The sequence below is a fragment of the Chrysemys picta genome, chromosome 20, assembly GCF_011386835.1.
Source record: "Chrysemys picta bellii isolate R12L10 chromosome 20, ASM1138683v2, whole genome shotgun sequence".
Lineage (NCBI taxonomy): Eukaryota > Metazoa > Chordata > Testudines > Emydidae > Chrysemys > Chrysemys picta.
Window position 1 is genome coordinate 2,477,092 of NC_088810.1, and position 10,139 is coordinate 2,487,230.

Consider the following 10,139-nt stretch of genomic DNA (forward strand, 5'->3'; position numbering starts at 1 on the left):
ATGTGAGAAGGAAGGAAACACCCCCCCCCCCTCAGTCCAGTCTCCACTAGTTATGGGGTTGGTGTCAGACGTGTTGGTCTTTTGTTCTCTGTCACAGGGTTGCTGGTCCCTGTAACTGAAGTGGATCCAATCCTCCCTCCCCCTCCCTGTGCCCAAATGGGAGGTCCCAACTGGGCCAATGAAAGGGGCAGGACTGCACTTGGGGTGATACAGGTCAGAGAGGGCACGTCTACACTGCACTGGAAACCTGGGTCTGTGGGACCCAAGCTTGTGGCCTCAGTGTTTTCAAGCCTGTGTTTGAGTGTCCACACTGGGGCGGGTATGTCTACTCAAGCTGAAAATGACACCTTCCCTCTCTACTGCAGACATATCCCTAGACAGAGCTGGTCGCGTCACCTTGGGATGGTTGCCTAACACTTCACATTATAAGCCCCTGTTTTCAGTTACTTATAACTTTGCCAAACTGAAGTTTCCTAGGACAGGCATCTGCCTCAGGCAGATTTTTGGTACGTTTCTGCTCGGATGGCTCGGGCCATTTCCAAGAGCGAAGCTAAGGGGGGAAAAGCACATTGTTTTTCCAGATGAAGAATTCTTACAATGGTTTCATTGAGAAGCTCTAGTGCCCCCAAGCTTTGGAGCAGGGACCTCAACACCTGAGCTTTGGCAGGAGGACATGCCAGGGACAGGCCTTGACCATCTCTGTGAAAACCCTTCCCAAACTGGCCAACTTAAGTTCTTCCCACCGCAACCGACCCCCAGCCCCAAATAAAATTCCTGATTGCAGATGTGCAGTAAGATGTGCAGCCTAAGAATTTGACATCTAAATTCTCTGAAGACTGTCTGTACTGAATATGCTCCATCCCAGCGCTGAGCAGAACTTTTCCTGCAATTGTTTCTCACAGCTGGCACTGGGACAAAGAGGGGTAGAGAGACGGGACTGAGAGATGCCAGAGAGGACAAGGGCAGAAGGCTCTGTGATTACTACCCTCCAGAACTTATAAGGTTCCCATGTCTCAACCTTCCTCTGCTGTCAGCGAGTATCCATGAAATCCACTGGCAAAGAGCATCTCTCATTCCCCTCGGCCACTCTGAACATATACAGTGTGACGATAAAGTCTTCAATTACAAGGCCACCTTTCTTTTTCCTTCACAGAGCCTGAGCATTTCCTTAGCTGTGCACCAAAATATCCAGAAGGAGCCTTGCAGACTGCCTGGGGCAGAGTAACATTCGAAAGCAACCTGCCCCGTGCAGGACCTGGGTTACATTTACACAGGTGGTGCCCGGGATCCTGTTTACCCCCTCCCCAGCCGTGTTGAGCTTGCAGTTTACCCCGGCCCCTCCCTTGCTCCAGGGACCAACCCTTATTTAAATCAGAGTTTTGAGGAAAAAACCTACGTAAAGATACATTATATCTCATCATGGAATAGGGATTATACATTCGAATTCTATAGTATGAGACAATATATTCATGTCATGTTTAAGAAAAGTTTTGTAAATGAGTTCTAACAGTTCATGGAATGAAGAACCCGATCTTATGGGGTTCCAGGGGCTTCTGTGTAGATTATTTAGGTTAATCTTTCTATCTACCCAATGGGACTCAGTGCTCAGTCTAGAAGATGCCGTCAGAGAGGCTTAGTTTTGCAGTTCTCAAACTGTGGATTTGTGTCTTCAGAGGTAACATGCTTGTTAACAGTAAAAATGTTTTAAATAAATAAATAATATAGAGAAGTGAGAAATAACAGACCTCAACTCTATTGTCCCTCTGCAAATTTGTGTACACAGAGTCAATCCCTTACCTCTCTCTAAAAGTGCAAAGTTTCAAAAAGTTCAATGAATAGAAGATTGTTGGGGGCGGAATAGATCTGGACAAGGAGAAGGCTGGAGATAAATGTGAGAAGCGAGGGATAGATGCTTTTTTGTTAAAATATTTTGTTTGCTGTTGAAGAAAAAAATCCAGAACACTTAAAATCAGCAGTTAGGGGGGAAACTCCTATGGAAGCAGTTGAAAAAAGAGAGGGTTTAAGTGCAGCCATTTAAGTGTCAGAGACAGAACAACTGTTCTGTCAAGTCTCAGCCTAATATTGTGAGACCTGTAGAAACCGGGCCCATGTCAGAAGCGAGTGGAAAACAGCAGAATAGTCACTGTGACCTAGCCCTGAGATAATGATGTTTATAATAAATGGAGATATCCCATCTCCTAGATCTGGAAGGGACGCTGAAAGGTCATCAAGTCCAACCCCCCGCCTTTACTAGGCAGGACCAACTGCTGATTTTGCCCCAGATTCCTAAATGGCCCCTCTCAAGGATTGAACTCACAACCCTGGGTTTATCAGGCCAATGCTCAAACCACTGAGTTATCTCCCCAAGGGGAAGTGAGAAAATACTGGAATAGATAGCAAATAGCCTAAATAAAATGCAGAAGGTTTTAATTAATGCACGTCACAAAGGGGTATAAATGTTTGTGTGATTTTGCTTGTATTTTGGAGAAACTGAGGCAGAGATGCTCTCTGTCAGCCGTGCTCTTCCCTTGCAATTGCATGTCCCGAATAAAGCTGTCTCCGATTTTGTTGTTTCCAACTGGAGAGTGCAGTTCGTTTCTACCACACTCCCCAGGACTTGGTTCAGGGGCTGAAAAAAAGAGAAGGGACTGACTTTTTTCTACTGATTAAAGAGTTTTCTGTTTTTAGCGAGGCAGAGGTCAGGGCTGAGCAGGGAGCGGGTTCTTGTAGCTTGGGGTGGAACAGGATTCGTCCCTCCCCTAAGGGAAAACATCCTAGATTAACCCTGTTCAGTATTTCTGATATTTTCGCCGTTCTCTAGCCACAGCTGCAGAGTGAATCATTACAACCATTGCAGGTCCTCTTCTCCTCTCCCCAGGGTAGCCCAGTAACCCCTTCCTCAGCCCTCTGCCAAGCAGAACCTATCCCTGAAATCCCAACCCCTGCCTGGTGCACAAAGAGACACATGGGAAATTGTTCCCCTCCCAAGCTATCTCCCGACGAGGGTGAGGGGGGCAAAGGGACATCTGCCCCGGGGCCCAGTGATTTAAAAGGACCCAGGGCTTCTGGCAGCAGCCGGAGCCCTGGGCCCTTTAAATTACCAGCAGAGCCCCGGGTGGCACGGGCCATGCAGCGCTGACGGGTTAGCTGGGGGAGTCTAGTCCCAACACCCCCTTCTACCCAAAGCCTCACCACTTCCAGGGGCCTGGAGATGTGCCCTCCCACCTTGCCCAGGGGCCTGGCAGTTCTGTCGGCAGCCCTGGATATGCTGAGATCAGGCACTGGGCTGATTCTGCACCATGTTGTGTCATCATTTACTAGGGTTACCATATTAAAGGTTTTTAAAAAGAGGACACTCCACGGGGCCCTGGCCCCTCCCCAACTCCATCCCTTCCCCAAAGTCCCCGCCCCAACTCTGCCCCTTCCCCACCCCAGCCCCGCCCCTTCCCCAAAGTCCCCCATTCCCCCTCCTCCTCCCTCCCAGCCATGTGAAAATGGCTGCCCAAACGCTACCGGCTTCACGGTTTGCCGGGCAGCCCCCAGACCTCCAGACCCTGCGCCCCAGGCCAGGCGCTTCCCCGGCGCAGCCGGAGCCTGGGCCGTCTTCCCCTCATCTGGCTGGGTCTCTACCAAGTTGACCCTTTGTGGGTTTGGTTTGCTCAGTCTGTCCCTGAGCCTGGGGCACTGGGTCCGTATGTCACCTCTCTGGCCACAGTAATAGCAGCCCATGTCCCGTGGGTCCCCTCGAGCCGGTCAGTTGGCCCTGATGCTGGGTGTTCCCCTTGGGAGGGGGTTCTCCATGTTTCCCCTTTGGGAGGTCCCAGGGTCACTCTCTTTCTGCATCGTGGGGGGGCCTGTTCCTTTGGGACTCCTCCCTGTTATCCCCTGCCCGACTGTTCACAAACTCGTCGGCCAGCTGGCCTGCGTGCTGCGGGTTCTCTGGCTTCTGGTCCATCAACTCAGGTCGGATGGGCACTGCTCATACAGGTGCTCCAGTATAAATAGATCAAGCAGGTCATCTTTAGTTTGGGCCCCAGCTGTCCACTTGCGGGCATACCCCTGCGCCCGGTTGGCCAGTTGTAGGTATGTGACTTCATGGGTTTTACGCTGACTCCAGAATCTTTTCCGGTACATCTCAGAAGTCAGCCCAAACTCGCAGAGCAGGGACTTTTTGAACAGTTTATAGTCCCCTGTCTCCGCCTCTTCCAGTCGGCTGTACACCTCCACGGCTGTGGAGTCCAGTAAGGGGGTGAGAAACTGGAGCCTGTCTGCAGGGTCAACCTGGAGCAGCTCGCAGGTATTCTCAAAGGCCGTCAGGAAGGTATCCATGTCCTCCCCCTCCTTACGCTGGGCCAGGAAGCACTGATCAAAGCTCTTTGCAGTCTTGGGTCCCCCCTCGCTCACCACAGCCGGGGCCTCACTGCTCCTCAGCCTGGCCAGTTCCAGCTCATGCTGACACTGGTTCTCCTCATCCTGACGCTGTTTCTCCTTCTCTTCCCGCTCCTGCTTCAGTTCTTGCTGCCTTAACTCAAGCTCTTTCAGTCTCAGCTCCCTGTCACATTCCAGCTGCCTCCGCTCCCGGGACGGGGAGCTCTGCCAGGACGATCCCCTGCTGGCCGGCAGGGTCAGGGGGCCTTTGGTATTTGCTGGGCTTCCCCCAACCCCTCCCCTAGGTATAGGTAGGCAGGGTCTCGGGAGGTCCTCGGCAGCAGTCTGACCCCTCCCAGCCATGTCAGGCCCCGGAGCCCACACTGCATCCGCCGGGCGGCTTCTCTCAGGGACAGGACTCGGTTCATCCAAGCGATCCCTCTCCTCCAGCTGGGCAACGAGCTGTTCCTTGGTGGACCTCCCAATGTGCAGCCCCCTCTGCCCGCACAGCTCCACCAGGTCGCTCTTAAGGCGTTTAGCATCCATCCTCCTGCTGGCCACTCGCCGGCCTGTGCTCTCCGCTTTCCACCGTTCCAGGGGGACCCCTAGTGTGCCAGCCCTTCTTCAGGTCACCACCTCTCTGCCTGGGTCGAGCTGCAGACTCCTCCGCCCCGGGACCGCTCGCTGCAATCCCCCGGGGGACCCTGTTACTGCAACAGTCCTTCTCTCTGGTCACACACTCCCAGGGGTCAATCGCCCCCTGAACCGTCTCTCTCTGACTCTTCAGCCCACCTGGTTTCAAAATTTCAAAATTTGAACTTTTTGTTCTGATTTGGGACAAATAGAAGTTTTGAAATGTCAGAATTTCCTGCCGAATGGAAATTCTGAGTTTTGACCAACTCTAGCGAACAATCAGGGCTGGCTTTACCATGTGGTGAACTGAGGCGGCCGCCTCAGGTGCCAGACTGTGTGAGGGCACCACTAGGACCCAGAGTGTAGAAAATTGTGTCTGCTGATGGTGCCTATGTATTCTCTCTGCTCTAGATGCACAGAGATGGTGGAGTGCTATGCTGGGGGCAGGAGGGCACAAGAGACATAACAGGCAGGCAGGAGAAAAGGGGAGAGGGAATAACAGAAAGCAGCAGGAGCTGCAGGGAGAGAGAAGAGGAGGAGCCTCTTATGTACCTCTCCAGCACCCCCAGGAGCCTGGACTGATTCACACCAGCTTCTCAGGGAGCTTCCTGTTTCCTGCTGCTTCCCTGAACCCACTTGAGGAGAACAGGCAGTCAACTGAAGTAGTAGGAGCCAGTTAGGCCCTTAAGACGCTGATATCTTCCCTCACTCAGGCCCTGCTACCAGCCTGCTTATTTGTCCCCTTCAACTGAGTGTTCAGAGCCACTGTAGCTGGCACAGAACAGCAGTCATGAGTGAAAGAAGAAAACGCCCCTCTGGGGCAGCATTCAGAAAAAGAAAGAAAGCAAAGGAAACTTTTCTATCTAAGCAGGTGAGTGGTGAGGAGATGCCTGATCTTCCAGTTAGTCAGAGGGCAGGTCACCTGGCAGCTACTGCAGCATCCATATCTCCATCTCCAATGGATGTAACCAGGCCCATCCCTGAAGAAAAGTGGAGATCAGAGATTAGTGTGGTGGATGCAAAAGAAACAGCTACTGCTGAGTTTAGTTTAGCATTCCATAGGAGGAAAGAGATGAGATGAGACTAAGGCCTGGTCTACACTATGACTTTAATTCGGATTTAGCAGCGTTAAATCGAATTAACCCTGCACCCGTCCACACAACGAAGACATTTATTTCAAAATAAAGGGCTCTTAAAATCGATTTCTGCACTCCAACCCGACGAGCGGAGTAGTGCCAAAATTGATTTTGTCATTTCAAATTAGGGTTAGTGTGGCCGCAATTTAATGGTATTGGCCTCCGGGAACTATCCCACAGTGCACCATTGTGACCGCTCTGGACAGCAATCTGAACTCGGATGCACTGGCCAGGTAGACAGGAAAAGCCCCGCGAACATTTGAATTTCATTTCCTGTTTGCCCAGCGTGGAGAGCACAGGTGACCACAGATAGCTCATCAGCACAGGTAACCATGCAGGCCGATAATCGAAAAAGAGCACCAGCATGGACCGTGAGGGAGGTACTGGATCTGATCGCTATATGGGGAGAGGATTCAGTGCTAGCAGAACTTCGTTCTAAAAGACGAAATGCCAAAACTTTTGAAAAAATCTCTAAGAGCATGATGGAGAGAGGCCACAATAGGGACTCAGATCAGTGCCGTGTGAAAGTCAAGGAGCTCAGACAAGCCTATCAAAAAACAAAGGAGGCAAACGGTCGCTCCGGGTCAGAGCCACGGACATGCCGCTTCTACGCTGAGCTGCATGCAGTTCTGGGGGGGGGCCGCCACCACTACCCCACCTCTGAACGTGGATTCCGGGTCGGGGATAGTCTCATCAGCCACACCTGAGGATTCTGCGGACGGGGAAGAGGAGGAGGAGGAGGACGAGCTTGCAGAGAGCACCCAGCACTCCGTTCTCCCCAACAGCCAGGATCTTTTTCTCAGCCTGACTGAAGTACCCTCCCAAGCCAGTATCCAAGACCACGACCCCATGGAAGGGACCTCAGGTGAGTTTACCTTTTAAAATATAAAACTTGTTTTAAAAGCAAGGGTTTTTAATGATTACTTTGCCCTGAGGACTTGGGATGCATTCGCAGCCAGTACAGCTACTGGAAAAGTCTGTTAACGTGTCTGGGGATGGAGCGGAAATCCTCCAGGGACATCTCCATGAAGCTCTCCTGGAGGTACTCCAAAAGCCTTGCCACAAGGTTTCTGGGCAGTGCAGCCTTATTCCGTCCTCCATGGTGGACACTTGACCGCGCCATGCTTGCAGCAAGTAATCTGGTATCATTGCCGGGCAGCGTATGATCCCGGTGTTTGCTGGCATTCAAGCAACATCCGTTCTTTATCTCGCTGTGTAATCCTCAGGAGAGTGATATCGCTCATGGTAACCTGGTTGAAATACGGGAATTTAATTAAAGGGACAGAGGTGGCCGTTCCTACTGGGCTGTTTGCCTGTGGCTGAAAAGAAATCCTTCCCTGCAGTTAGCCAAGCGCAGCGGGGGGAATTGGCCCAGAGCTTTTCACGTTTGGCTAGCAGGGATCTTCCCTGATACCAGCCACGCGGTGGGGGGGAGGGGTAAAGCGATCATCCCAGAGAATTCATGGCAGGGTGGGGGGTGTTAGTTTGGTTCCTGCAGGGATCTTCCCTGATACCAGCCACGCAGTGGGGGGAGGGATAAAGCGATCATCCAGAGAATTGGATGGGGGGGTTAGTTTGTTTTCTGCTGCTGAAGGTTAACAGGAAAACCGCAGCACTCAACGGGCTTTGCTTGGTATGTGGGAAAGGAGGGCGCAGAAGCCAAAAGACAATGGCTTACCATGGCCGCATGCAAGCCGAATTCTGTTGCCCGGACCTGCGTTTGTGATCTCTAGCAGCAAAGCCACAGGCACTCAATATTAAAAGGCAAAATGCGACCTTGCACAGAAATCACATGTGCTATGTAATGTGAATAGTGTTGGTCACCGTGAAAGAGTATAAGCATTGTTCTGCAAAATGTATCTTTTTAAAAAATTCTCTCCTTTTTTCCCTCCCTCCAGCAGCTGCAAATTCTTCAAGCCTCCCTCCTCCGTCCGGAAGGCTATCACAGATAAGGCGTCGGAAAAAGAAGACGCGAGACGATATGTTCGCAGAAATCATGGAATCCACCCGCAGTGACAGAGCTCATCTGAATGAGTGGAAGGACACGGTTTCAAAGTATAGGAAAGAAGCCAGTGAACGTGAGGACATGAGGGACCAACGTGAGGACAGGAGAGATGCTCAAGATGAGAGGTGGCGGCAAGAAGATCAGAGGAGGCAGGATGCAATGCTGGAGCTGCTGCGTGAGCAAACAGACATGCTCCGGCGTCTGGTGGAGCTTCGGGAACGGAAGCAGGATAACAGAGTGCCGCTACAGCCCCTGTATAACCCCCTTCCCCCCTCACCATGTTCCATAGCCTCCTCACCCAGACGTGTAAGAACGCGGGGGGGGGAGGCTCCATACACCTTCCCATTCCACCCCAGTGGACAGCCCAAGCAAAAGGCTGTCATTTTTTTAACCTTTTTTTAGTGGCCTTTTCCTTCCCGCCGATCCTCCTCCCAAACCCCACCCGGGTTCCCTCCCTCTTTTTATAATCTATTAATAAAGAATAAATGATTTTTAAATGATAGTGACTTTATTTGGTTTGAAAGAAAGCTGGGGGAAGGGGGAGGGTGGGTTCCTTACAGAGAATTAGTCAATAAAGGGGGCGGGTTTTCATGAAGGAGAAACAAACAGAAATTTCACACTGTAGCCTGGCCAGTCATGAAACTGGTTTTCAAAGCTTCTCTGATGCGCAGCGCTTCCTGGTGTGCTCTTCTAATCGCCCTGGTGTCTGGCTGCGCGTAATCAGCAGCCAGGCGATTTGCCTCAGCCTCCCACCCCGCCATAAAGGTCTCCCCCTTACTTTCACAGAGATTATGGAGCACACAGCAAGCAGAAATAACAATGGGGATATTGGTTTGGCTGAGGTCTGAGCGAGTCAATAACGATCGCCAGCGACCTTTTAAACGGCCAAATGCACATTCTACCACCATTCTGCACTTGCTCAGCCTGTAGTTGAACAGGTCCTGACTCCTGTCCAGGCTGCCTGTGTATGGCTTCATGAGCCATGGCATTAAGGGGTAGGCTGGGTCCCGAAAAATAAATATTGGCATTTCAACATCCCCAACGGTTATTTTCTGGTCCGGGAAGTAAGTCCCTTGCTGCAGCCATTTAAACAGAGTAGTGTTCCTGAAGACGCGAGCATCATGAACATTTCCCGGCCAGCCCACGTTGATTTTGGTGAAACGTCCCTTTTGATCCACAAGTGCTTGCAGCACCATTGAAAAATACCCCTTGCGGTTTATGTACTGGGTACCCTGGTTCTCCGGTGCCAAGATAGGGATATGGGTTCCATCTCTCGCCCCACCACAGTTAGGGAATCCCATTGCAGCAAAGCCATCCACTATAGCCTGCACATTTCCCAGAGTCACTACCTTTCGTAGCAGCAGCTCAGTGATTGCTTTGGCTACTTGCATCACAGCAGCCCCCACAGTAGATTTGCCCACTCCAAATTGATTCCCGACTGACCGGTAGCTGTCTGGCGTTGCAAGCTTCCACAGGGCTATCACCACGCGCTTCTCAACTGTGAGGGCTGCTCTCATCTTGGTATTCTGGCGTTTCAGGGCAGGGGAAAGCAAGTCACAAAGTTCAATGAAAGTGCCCTTACGCATGCGAAAGTTCCGCAGCCACTGGGAATCGTCCCACACCTGCAACACTATGCGGTCCCACCAGTCTGTGCTTGTTTCCCGGGCCCAGAATCGGTGTTCCATGGATAGAACCTGCCCCATTAACAACATGATCTCCAAAGCACCGGGGCCTGCGGTTTGAGAGAATTCTGTGTCCATGTCCTCATCACGCTTGTCGCTGCGCTGCCGTCCCCGCCTCCTCGCCTCGTTTTTCTGGTCCTGGCTCATCATAAACTGCACGAGAACGCGCGAGGTGTTTACAATGTTCATGACTGCTATCTTGAGCTGAGCAGGCTCCATGCTTGCTGTGGTATGGAGTCTGCAGTGTTCACCCAGGAAAAAAGGCGTGAAATGGTTGTCTGCCGTCTGTTGCTTTCATGGAGGGAGGGAGGGGTG